The 12,146-nt window shown below is 48.8% G+C and overlaps 1 non-coding gene across 1 annotated transcript; it reads right to left on the reverse strand.

Annotated features, from left to right (window-relative positions):
- Window positions 1-855: 855 nt before the first annotated feature.
- Window positions 856-928, reverse strand: TRNAV-AAC (transfer RNA valine (anticodon AAC)). Its single transcript has one exon. It is a non-coding gene; the product is annotated as a tRNA-Val (tRNA).
- Window positions 929-12,146: the final 11,218 nt, after the last annotated feature.

Raw genomic sequence — 12,146 nt, forward strand, 5'->3', positions numbered from 1 at the left:
ATTCCTGAGATGCCTAGAGCAGGAAAGGAGGCGATTCCCAGCGGCCCGCGGCTGAAGGCAGCTGTGAAAGGCTCCCAGCCCTTGCACCGCTGCTCATCACTTTTCACCTCTCCTGTTCTGGGTGACGCTTTGGGCTCTGAGGCCAGGCCGCAAGGTAAGTGGCTGGGTTCCATCCTGGTCTAGCTTTAGCGCTGTGTGCGGCAGAGCCAAGGTCATGCTCTCTTTCTGAACCTCGGTTTCCTTATGTGTCAGGTGCTGACTTGGCTCTCAGCGGCTGATGAGCGATTCCGTCTACTTCCTCATCTCTGAGCTCACTACAGGGGCTCTCCTGATAATGGCACGTGTAAGGACTCCTTTACGTGCCCCTACCAGCTGCAATTCTGGAGCCTGAAATTCGTCTACGTGTCTTTGGGTCGAGCACCCGGTGCGGAGTTGGGTCGGTCTCTCTTGTTCTGTCACGCAAATCAACGTGTTCCGCAAGCGTGCTGAGGTGGGGTAAGCAAGTGAACTTCACAGGGATAAACTTCTTGTTTCCAGAGACAAAATACGTGTCAGCGTGTAGAGGAGATTTAGGCGCCACATGAGAAGGTGAGGGGATTTCCGAATGTAAAGATAACCTTAACTTGGCTTTGTCCTGGGCCCTTCTTGGTCTGTCTGTGGCCTTGTCTTCAAAGTGACACAGAGCAGACAAAGGAGGGATGGTTGCTAGTGCTGAGCAGGCTTTCAGGCAATAAGGGAACTCCTCCTGTATTTCGGGGGGATAAAAGTACAGCTGCACGCGCTACCTCAATCCATCCCACTCGCCCCGTTTTTTGGCGTTTAAACGTGAATGTTAGTTTCAGAAAAGAATCGACGTGTTTCCGCCTGGTTTCGAACCAGGGACCTTTCGCGTGTTAGGCGAACGTGATAACCACTACACTACGGAAACAGCTCTTTCTCAGGCCCCTTATGACACATCCAAGAACTGTATCTCCTGCCACGACTGGCCACAAATATTTTCGACAGCAGAAGACCCTGGGAGCACAGGCGAGCCCTCAGGTAAGGAGACTGCAGCTCCCGAGAGGCCCTCGTTTAGGGTTCCTCGCCTCCCCCGAAGCGAGGTCCCTGGGGCCCTCACAGCTTCACTTCCCAATCCCGCATCCAACACACAGCTATGCACCGAGTGCAGGGATCGCCCCCGCGGACTCTCCAGCTCCCGGAAGCCCCAGGAGCCGGGGGTTAGGTGAGCCTGAGCCCCAGGCGACCTCGCATCCCAGCAGCGTGGACACCACCACTCCAAGGCTGCGGACCCGCGCCTCGGTGGCCCTTTTCACGGCGCAGGCGGTCAGTGCTCTGGGCTCTCGGAAATGATCGATGCTTCGAATCCACCCGGGAACCATAGGACCCGCCCGACCCGCCCTCCCCTCCCTCCCCTCTGCTCCTTCCTCGAAAGCCCTTTCGTAGCAGCCCTTCTCCGGCGTCTCCCGGCAAACGGGCTTCCTCAGGTTCCTGCCGCTGTGGCTTATTCTAGTCGTCTAGCTGAAGTCCAGTACTTTAATCACACTTTCACGTTTAGCAGGAACCGTAGCAAAGGCTGACGTCTCAGGTCATTTGGCTGTTGGAAAAACATCAAGCATCAACGCAGGCCGAGCTGCGCTTCCCGGCCTGTATTGACTTCGTTTGAAGACCAGGCCCAGCAGAAAGCCGCGGAGGACGCAGGCGCGGTCCACACCCATCTCACGACTGTTCATTCCTCCCTCGTCGTACGTGACATTCTTCTTGAGCAACAGTTTTGTTTTACCTTTTACAATGTCTGAAACGTCTTTTATTTGCCTTTTACAATTTTCCGGTTCAACAGGTCATGGAGAGCGAATTTTAACCTAGGAAGACGAAGAGGTAAAGGCGGTTTTCCCAGAAAGCCGGTGTCTGGAGGGGGTTTCGTGTTCACCTCACAGCACACGGCCAGCAGGCAGACGACTTTCTTTTTGCTGAAAAACTTTACTGCAACGTTGTCTGTCTGTGTGTCTGTGTCTCCCTGTCTGGTTTCCTTTAAAAGTAAAGCTTTACAAGTGTGGGGAAGCTTGTGCCATTTTCTCCAGTCGTTGTTTTCCTTCTTTCTCGTTGTGGCGGTCACCGCGCTTCCTTCACACGTGAGGTTCAAGTGCTGCGACCCCGAGGAAGGCGCGGGCAGCATGCGCACTGACCCCCAAGCCGCGGGGCTCTGCCTTGTCGCGCGTCGACTCCAAGTGCCGTCGAGGGTGCGACCGGACTGCAGCATCCTCGCCAGCGCTGGAGGGCTGAGTCCCCAAAGAGGCGGACTTGAAAATAGCTTTAGATCAGGACATTTCATGAGATTTTCCCCCTTTTCCCTCCCCTCCAGGTTCCAGTTTTCACCTCCCACGCGCAGCCAGAGGAACGGATTCGGTCTTTCGGTCGCGTCCGGCGCGCTGCCGTCCCACGTGGACAGGACGAGGGGGCGGTCGTCCTTTCCCCGACAGGGGCGGAGGGACAGCGGGCCCCCGAGGGACCACAAACACACACCCGCGCCGCTGGGGCCCGCAAACCCGGTCAGGCGGCCCCTGGAGCCTCCCTGCAGCCGCAAGGGAAGGCGCGGGGCTCCAGAGCCGGCGAGAGGAGCACGCTGAGGGCACCCGGCCCCGGCCCTGGCCTCGAGGACGGGCCCGGAAGAGGAATGCAGCCCAGGAAAAAGCGCAAGGGTCGCCCACCACCACCCCCCATCCGAAGTTCAGGGTGAGGGAGCCGAGCGTTACACTGATTTCCCCGCCTTTATCATGAGAGTCGTTTGCCCAAGTCCAGAGTCGTGAAAAGGAGGGACTGTGTAGGCCAAAGTCCACCTGGACTGAGAAGCAAACACGAAGTCCTAACTAACTGCATGTAGGGTCTGAGGAAAACGCTGCGTGAGAGACAACTCTTGGTCGGAGCCTTAGGACCTGGAGTTGGCGTCATCTAAGGCGGGAGAACGGCAGGCGCCGCAGGTAGTGAGGGGAAGACCCGGAATCCAGGTCTGGGGAGAGGTCATGCTCTCTTTCTGAACCTCAGATTCTTTATGAGTCAGGGGCAGACTTGGTTCTCAGCGGGGGATGAGCGGGTCCATCTACTTCCTGATCTCTGACCTGACGCTGGAGGGTCTCCTGATAATGGCACGTTTACCGGCTCCGTTTCCTCCGCGGCCAGCTCAGTTCGCAGAGCCTGACATTCTTCATCTTTGGGTCTTTGGCTCGAGCCCCCGGTGCAGAGTTGAATTCGTTCTCTTTTGTTCTGTCACGCAAATCAAATTGTTCCTCACATGTGCTGGGGTGAGGGAAAGCCAAGTGTGCTTCACAGGGATGTACTACTACCTGGTTTTCAGAGACATAATACGTGTCAGCGTGTAGCGGAGATTTAGGCGCCAGAGGAGGAGGTGAGGGGATTTCCGAATGTAAAGGTACCCCGAAGTCCGTCTTGTCCTGCGCGCTCCTTGGATTAACTGGCTGTGGCTTGGTCTACAATATGACCAAGCAGAGAAAGGAGGGCTGGTTCCTAGTGCAGATTAGGCTTTCAGGTAGTAACGAAACTCCTCCCAAGTATCTTGGGCGAAGGAAAATGCAGGTCCGCCCGCTGCCACACACCTTCTGCCCCCCTTTTTAGTTTGTTGAATGGGAATATAAATGTCAGGGAAAAGAAATATGTTCCCACCCGCGTATGAGGCGAATGTGATAACCGCTACACTATGGAAACAATCGCCTATGTGTGGGTTCAAACCTATGTCCGTGAAAAGCTCAGGTCCTGCCACTACTATCCTAGTCACCAACCTTGTAAACTAAAGAATGAACCTGGAACCACCAGTGCTCTCTCAGCGGAGGAAACTGCGGCTCCCGAGAGGCTCAGCTTTAGGGTTCCTCACCCCACCTCCCTGCCCCATTTTACAGATGAGGTAGCTGAGGTAACTCAGACACTGGAAAGTTAAGTACATTTGCCCAAGGTCACACAGCTAGAAGCCACATTGCTAGTATTCCAACCCAGGCATGTGTCTCCATTTGATTCATATAGTATTTGAGGGAGAACCCAGAGGCCTAACTAGTCCACCATCTAGTTCCCACAGCCCCGCAGGCTGTCTTTGTCTAGTTCTGGGCCTGCCGTGTACATTTCTGCCCTTCTCCTTGCACAGATTTGCTCTTTATTCTATCAGCCTGGGCTTCCCCACTTCACACACTTTCCCACACAGCTTCCTCCTTACCCAAGCCTTGCAGCCGGTCTCATCTTCTCTGCCAGCTCCCCCTCCTCAAACAGCACTTCCTCCTCCAGCACAGATTCAATGAGGTCTTTGTACTCTTCACACTCTGGGGAAACAGAGACGCTGCCTCAGGGGAAAGCTGGACAGGCTGCTGGGTCACTGTCTTCAAGGGAGGAGGCAGGGTCCATCCCGGGGACTGATGTAACCTCGGTAGCAGGCTCTACGCAGGGACTTCCACATCTGATTCCTCAGCCTCCCCATGTTAGAGCTGAGGAAAGAGAAGCTCACAGGCAGGTATAATAACTTTCTCAAGATGATTCAACTGGAATGAAGCAAAGTCAGAATTCACATACCCTGAGTTCTGACTCCAAAGCTTTACCAAGCCTTGCAGCCTCTTAAGTAGAATATTAACCTGGGGCATGGAGTAGGAATTTCCCGTGTTTTGGGGAAGGCTCCAAGGACTGTAGGGCTGACAGTTGTCCCACACTGAGAGTTTCCGTAATCCCCCAATATTTCAAAGATTTAAAAAAAATATATTTATTCATTTATTTTTGGCTGTGTTGGGTCTTCGTCACTGTGTGCGGGGTTTCTCTAGTTGTAGTGAGCGGGAGCTACGCTTCATTGCGCGGGCTTCTCATTGCGGTGGCTTCTCTCATTGCTGAACATGGGCTCTAGGCCAGCGGGCTCAGTAGTTGTGACACACGAGCTTAGTTGCTCTGCAGCATGTGGGATCTTCCTGGACGAGCGCTCGAACCTGTTCTTAACCACTGCGCCACCAGGGAAGTCCCTCAAAGATTTTAAAGTTTATCTGGAGACAAACTCTGTAAAAATGTGTATGAAGGGAAAAAGTCTGAAAGACACATGCTCAAAAGCTAACGGTGCTGTGTGTTAGTCTGGAGGCAGAACAAATACACAGTGTTTGCCGAGGCCTTGTTCTAGTAGATTTTAGAGAATTATCATCCTGTAATCATCACCACTACCTGAGGAGGTAGACACTAGTCCTATTACCATTACAGATGTGGAAATTGAGGCAGAGAGAAGATAAACAACTTGGGTTTAAATCCAGGAAGTCTGGCGCCAGGGTACATGCTCTTAATCACTGCACTGTGTTACCTTTACAAGAAGACGTTGGATGATATCTTTCTTCTGCAGTTTCAAAAAAAGCTGCGTTATGATTATAATAACTGATACTAAAAAACCTAACATTCCCAAACCCCAAAGCTTGTCTTTTCAAATCGTTGACAAGTAGGCTTTAATTTCTACTTTTCAGCCCATGTTAGTAAGTTGGATAGCAAATTTTATCCCCCATTGGTTTATTGAAAAATAATGGTAGAAATTTGAAAGCAAACTCAATTTCAGGGTCAGTAAGAATCCTCCCCTTATATCCCTGTCCCTCTCGTGCCCTCGCTCCCCTGTTCCTCAGTCACTACAGCTCCATCCCTCCACTCTCTGTTATTGATGTTCTCATCTCCAGATATCTGTGGTTCACTTGGGAACAGAGAGCTTTAAACTCCTTTAAGGTAGGTGGGGTCTCCTATCACTTCTTTCTCCCTGAGTGCAGCTAGAACTGTGCTTTGCAAATGGATGCTCATAAAAGTTTGAATTAAATCCTGACATGTTTAAGCCAACAAGGATCTGACACGTATTCCTGGCAGAGAAAAGAAAGTTTAGCGCCTGAACCGAGATCTCAGCCTCTATTCCTCCATACACTCCCACTGCAAACTTTACTCCTTTGTGCCTCAGTGTTTCCATCCTCTGCAAAATGAGGGTAAACTACCCACTTCCACCATTCTAGGAGTATAGTAAGGATGAGATTTATTTGATTTGATTGGATGATGAAGAGAAAAGAAAGTCTGGAGGGTGTTTAGGTGCTTAGAGGGAAGATGGACAATCATTTATCACTTTGGTGACTGTGAACACATAGGACTTACTGTATTTCTGCAGCTGTTTGGCCAGGGAGTAGGCAGTAGCTTGGGACATGAGGAATTTCTCTGTGAGGTCTTGAAAGTCCTGTTTGCTTTTTTCCAGCTGGGAGCGCAAGTACTGGTTGGTTTCCAGGATGCTCATTTCACTTCTCTCACCAGAGAAAGTGGTGAGAGATACTGCCATGCTGAAGCTTATGGTGGAAGAAGTAGAGCCAAAACCTGGGGAGAAGAAACCCAAACAAATAATAAATTAAAAACAAGTGATGGATTCTGGTGATGGCCGCACTCCCTGGTAAATTACTAAAATCACTGAAGCATACAATTATATTGGGTGAGTTTTATAGTATGTAAATTATACCTCAATAAGATTTCATTAAGTGAAAAAATGTATTTAAACAGGTGCAAAGAATGCAAATGTAATTCATTACTTAGTTCAGGCCAGACTTTGTCAGCATTCCACAACTGAGAATCCTTAACCACAAAAATAAGGCACAAGATGCCAAAGCTCAGAGGTCAGGCTCTGACAAGAGTGCCCGAGGGAGGACCCAGTGTGCAGGTAACCGTGCGGCGTCACAGTAACAGAAATGGAAGTTGGCGCTGTCATGGAACCTTGGGAGCCCCTGTCTTCTAGTTGCCTAGGCCACACTGAGACTCAAGGACACCGGGTCTGTTCTGAAGGTCACCCCTGATGCGGACACCCGCTCAGCAGCTACTCTCAGTATCTTGTACTGAAACCACAGGTCTGTCTCTTTCAAAACTTTAATACAATTTTGTACTGTTTATTCTTGCAAGCATAGAAAACACCAAGGAATCGAGATTTTCCCAAATTCTTTCATTGTCTTAAGGACTGTCATGAAGACACTTTTCTTACAGAAAAATTGAAAACTTTTAGTTATACTAAGGGGGTAAATACACAGTCAAAATTATATTATTATTTTTAAAGGAATAAAAATGAAGTATTAGCCTAACTATCAAGGAAAGGAACAAAAATGTGCAACTTCAAAGAAAGCAGAGAAAAGAAAATAATAAAGCAAAAAATTTTTAAATGATGAATCGAATGGTTGCAAAATGTTGTGAATATACTAAAAATCACTTAACTACATACTGTAAAATGGTGACTTTTTGGTATATGTAAATTATATCTGAAAGCTCTAATAAAAAGAAGGAGTCAGTAAAGACAAAAGCAGTAGAATGAAATACACTTTAAAATCTGGTTCTTTTGAGAAAAAAATAATGAAATATAGTAAAATTGGCAACTTTCTGGAAAATTTAATCAAAGAAAAAGGAGAGAAAAAGAAACTTTAAAAAGGAAAAGGGATAAAATAAATATGAAAACAACTTAAATTATAAATGAATACTACATGTCAACCCTTACACAAATTTTAAAATTTCAAAAAAAGCAAAAGGAAAATTGAAAACTTTTAGATAGTCTTGGTGCTCTTCTTTGATTCTCTAGTTTTCTCCACACCATTTTAATATTGTGGGAAAAAAATCCTGAGTATAATACTGTGCTCCGTGTGTGCATAATTAATTTATAAGTATTACCAGCCAGATTGTGTCTTATTTACCTTCTTGCTGGAGACCAATGTTATGGTGGCTTCTTTTCACTCACTAGGGAAGCATGTAGGCTTCTCATTAAACTTGAAATCAGGTTTGACCTCCCTGCCTCCAGTCTCCCCCTCTTCTTCTCCTGTAGGTTGCTTTGTGTTTTAATCTGTATATAAGATGTCGTGCTTGTCACTTGTAAATGTCGTCCTAGCGCCACAGGGTTTCTTTCCAACTTGTCAAAGTCACTGAAATACTTTTTTTATGTTTCTTTGAAACACGCAGTGGCCATCTAATTTGGAATGACTTGGAAATGACCGCTGTTCCTTATGCCCAGAGCAGTTTTCATAGAACTCTGACTGATAGCTTGTGTTGACCCAAAGCTATTGACCTGTGGTTGTATTCTCAGCCAGAGCACAGTAAACATCAAGATCATGGGTCTATGGTTGTTGGTGGTGGCCACAGCACTTCTGAGCAGTGGGATCTAGTGACATAGAAGCTGAGGTTTTAAAGAGGGGCACAGACAGGCAGGACAGAAAGTGATCTCCTGACCTCTGCTTACTTCCTAGGTATCAATGCGTCCCTGGTTTTGTGAGCCTGAGACTAGGGCAACTCCCCTGAAATATCTCTCTCTTCTCGTCAGCTGCCTAGCTTTTCCAGGCTGATGGCCTACACATGTGGGACCACGGCCACCTCCATAAGTTCTACTGAACATTCATGACAAAGTGAAGGAAAGAGGACAGACTACCCAACCCGCTCGCCACCCTGCTTCTAGCCTGTAGTGTTGGTGTGTGAGATGTCGAAATTGTATATGACTTCCATCCCTTTAAATGTATTTTAGCTTATTTTATGTCTTAGTGTCTAGTCTCCTGGAGAATGTTCTCAGTGCACTTGAGAGAAATTCTATTCTGCTCTTGTTGGGTGGAGTGTCTATAGGTGTCTGTTAGGTCATATTATTTAAATCTTCTGTCTCCTTCTGCTCTTCTGCCTGGTTGTTCTATCCACTGCTGAAAGTGTGGTATTGAAGTCTCCAATAATTATTGTTGAATTGTCTGTTTCTCCCTTTGATTCCGTCAGTTTCTTCTTCATGTATTGTGGGATGCTGTTAGATGCACTGTGTTTAAATCTATTACATCATCCTGATGGATTAATCCTTTTATTGTTATAAAATATCCCTCTTTATCTCTGGTGACATTTTATTGTTGTAAAGTCTCCTATCTATTTTGTCTGGTGTTAGTATAGCCACTCCAGCTTCTTTATGGCTATTATTTGCAGAATTATATTACATTACATGGCAAAAGGCACTTTGCAGAGGTAATACAGTTGACCTTAAAATGGGGAGATTATCCAGGTGGACTGATCTAATCACAGGAACCCTTTAAATCTGGGTCAAGAGGTCAGAACTAGGGAGTTGGAGAGAGTCCAAGCTTGTGAGGGATTCAGTGAGGCTTTGCTGGCTTTGAAGGTTGGGGGAGCCACAGGCAAAGAAACAAATTCCTCAGTCCTACAGCTTCATAATTACTGCTACCTACATACATTCACTGACAACTTTAAAAATGCATTTAGAATGCGTGCTGTACAGATTCAGACGGATTCCCACTGCCTCTGACCACCCTTGTCTTCTTTCAGGTTACTGCATCTGTTGAAATTCGGGGACACAACTGCCAGGGCTTTGTTCAGCCTCTTCTCTTCTCTCACGTGTGTATGGCTCTCTGGAGCCAATGACACTGTTGAGGGCTGGGTGCTGAGCACAGGCTCCTGGTGTGCTTGGAAGCCACAGGCTCCTGATACATCTAGACTCTGAACACCACTCACCTGGAAAGCCCAGTACCTTCCTCAAGCTTCCTGTCAGCAATAAATAGATTAGTACATTCAAGCCTTGCCCTTCTGTGCACCCCTGAGGCCATGGCCTCTAACATCTCAGCCACTTTTGGATGGATATGTCCCACCCCAGGGCTACTCTCCTTCCTGGAGGTTCACTTCCTTCATCCCTACAGCACATTGAGAAGATACTGGTGACCAGCCCAAGGGCCAGCTTGCAAATCAGGGTTAAACAGTGACCTGAGGATGCTTTGTCTAGATCAGCCAGAGGTGTAGGTGAATATGCCAAGGAGATTAGTTCCAAATGTTCTACACTACAGAAACACCCCAGAACCGACTTCCCATGGAATATACAACCTGGAGCAGCGGTTGTTTCACCTCAGGCCAAGCACTAATCCCTCCAGGATCACAACCTGGCCCCCAAGGCTGCCAAGCTACTGTTTAGACAAACTCTTGAATATCTTTTATTCCAAAATCACAGCTGGGTTCTCCACAGTTTCTTCAGTTGACAGCATCATTGCTCCTGGCTGCTAGATCTCTACATGGAACAGACTTACCTGTGCAATAAACAGTCCAGCAGAGGTAGTAAAAAGGGTGACTCTTCTAATCTTGCATGCACAATGAAGATTCCCACACATGCTCTGCAGAGGCAGAAAATAAACTGTGGCAGAGTGAATGGCAAACACATACCTTGGCCAGGAGTCAACACTGGGTACTGCACATGAAACCACAGATACTGCCATTGAACTACCGATGTTCTAAATTCAAGGTTGGGTGCAAGCTCATAACACTCCCAATAGTTCACGTTCTGCAACCACCATATCTGGACTTGGGGACACCACAGCTCCCAACTACACTGACAGCCCTTGTGGTTTGGGAGCGTGGTGTGGAAAGAACCAACTGGACCAGAACTGCAACTAGGATCCAGTTCCTCCTCAAGGGTACAAATTCCCACCTGGGGTCTGGAATCCAAAGCTGTACCTGTACAAAGGCCAGGGTGCTCCAATGACACCTCTGAGACTTGACTGCTAAGAATTCCCCAAGCCTAAGTTCCATAACATTCCTCTAGCGAGTTTCCCTAGAGGGATCCTTAGGGGCCTCCATCCCAGCTGCCAGAGAACTGAGTTGAATGAATTCAGAAGTCAGAAGTTCAGACACATCAGAGGACTGCTGTTGGTCAGTTACTCCTTTGATTAGTGTGGTCCAGATGCTTTCAGGACCTTGGCTGATAGCTGAAAAGCAAACATTCGAGTGGTGCAAACCTTTGGAATTTTGTCTTCCAAAAAAGGAGGCGGGGGACGGGAGGCTCCCAGAGTGAGACCCAGTATCATAAAGGACGACGGATGTGGGAACGGGGACGGCCTGGGTGGAAAGGCTTTCTAGGAAGGCCCCAGGGCTCTGAACGAAACTCCGGGTCTTTCCCCTAAAACCTGCGGCAATGGCAGCTTTCCCGCCTTAGTTGGTGATCCGTATGCTCATGCCAAACACACATCTCTTTTACGCCGGTCTTTCTCTCACACCACACTTCCAATTTGTCAGAAAATCGTATTTTTTCTTTGATTAATTGAGCACTTTGATCCACACATATTTTTCTTGGTCTGATTTTGGCCCTCGACTCTCCTGAGAGAGGCGTAGAGATCGATTCAACTCGCGACCCTCGGTCAGCCCAGGGTTCAGGGTTTGAGACCTTTAACCTCGGGAGTGTGGGGCCGGGCCGCGCTTGAGACTTTTCTTGGCTCCGCCGGTCCAAATCGGCCTCTTCCGGGCCTGTCCTCGAGGGCCGGGGGCAGGGCCGGGCCGCCTCCGCGGGGCCCCTCTCGCCGGGTCGGGAGCCCCGCACCTCGCGTGGCGCCGAAGGAGAAGCTTCGGGCGTCGTGGGTTCATTGGCCAGCGGCCCGCGAGACGCAGGGGCGCGGTGCGCGCGGGCGCACACGACGACTTTGTGGTTCTCGGGCACCTGCTGCCCTTCCGGCTCCTCTCGTTCTCCCTCGCGGGCAGTAACGTCCGGACAGGAAGACACAGGTAGTAGAAGGGCAGCCTCTCCTTTAAGTCCTGTCCACTCAGGATCCAAAAACGGTCTTGAAGAGACAGAGGGAGAGGTGGAAACAGATTAAGGGAAAAGAGGAAATGCTATGCGAATTCCTCATCTAAACGCACCGTGAAGATGAGGTCAGCGTCCGCAGGGACCGAGTCGTGCCGGCTCTGGTGAAGGTGAGTCGAGTTCCCCTGAGCAGTTGTCGCCAACGCAGACAACCGTGGCCAGGCGGCCAGCGAATAAGCAGCCCCTCCGCTTCCCCAGATGGGCAGCACTTGAACTTGTAGCACTTGAACGTCTCTCCGTTGGCTTTTGATGGATTCCAAGGATGCAACAGGTTTCTTTTTAATGCACTTAGCGTAAGACCACTTTAAAAGTTTTAGCAAAGAAAACGATTGCCCAGAGATTTCAAAGTGAGGATTTTTGGGTGTGGGGAAACTAGACAAAACAACCATATACTGCCGAGAATGTCACACACTCAGGGGCACCTCAGCCGGCTAGGTGTGACCCCCAGATTGGGCCCATTTTACTTTCAACGCATTGTTTGTGGAACTCACTGAAATATGCGTTATATGTCGGAGGGGGACGACTGTAATGCGGTTTTGTG

This window comes from Delphinus delphis, chromosome 1 (genome assembly GCF_949987515.2).
Source record: "Delphinus delphis chromosome 1, mDelDel1.2, whole genome shotgun sequence".
Taxonomy (NCBI): domain Eukaryota; kingdom Metazoa; phylum Chordata; class Mammalia; order Artiodactyla; family Delphinidae; genus Delphinus; species Delphinus delphis.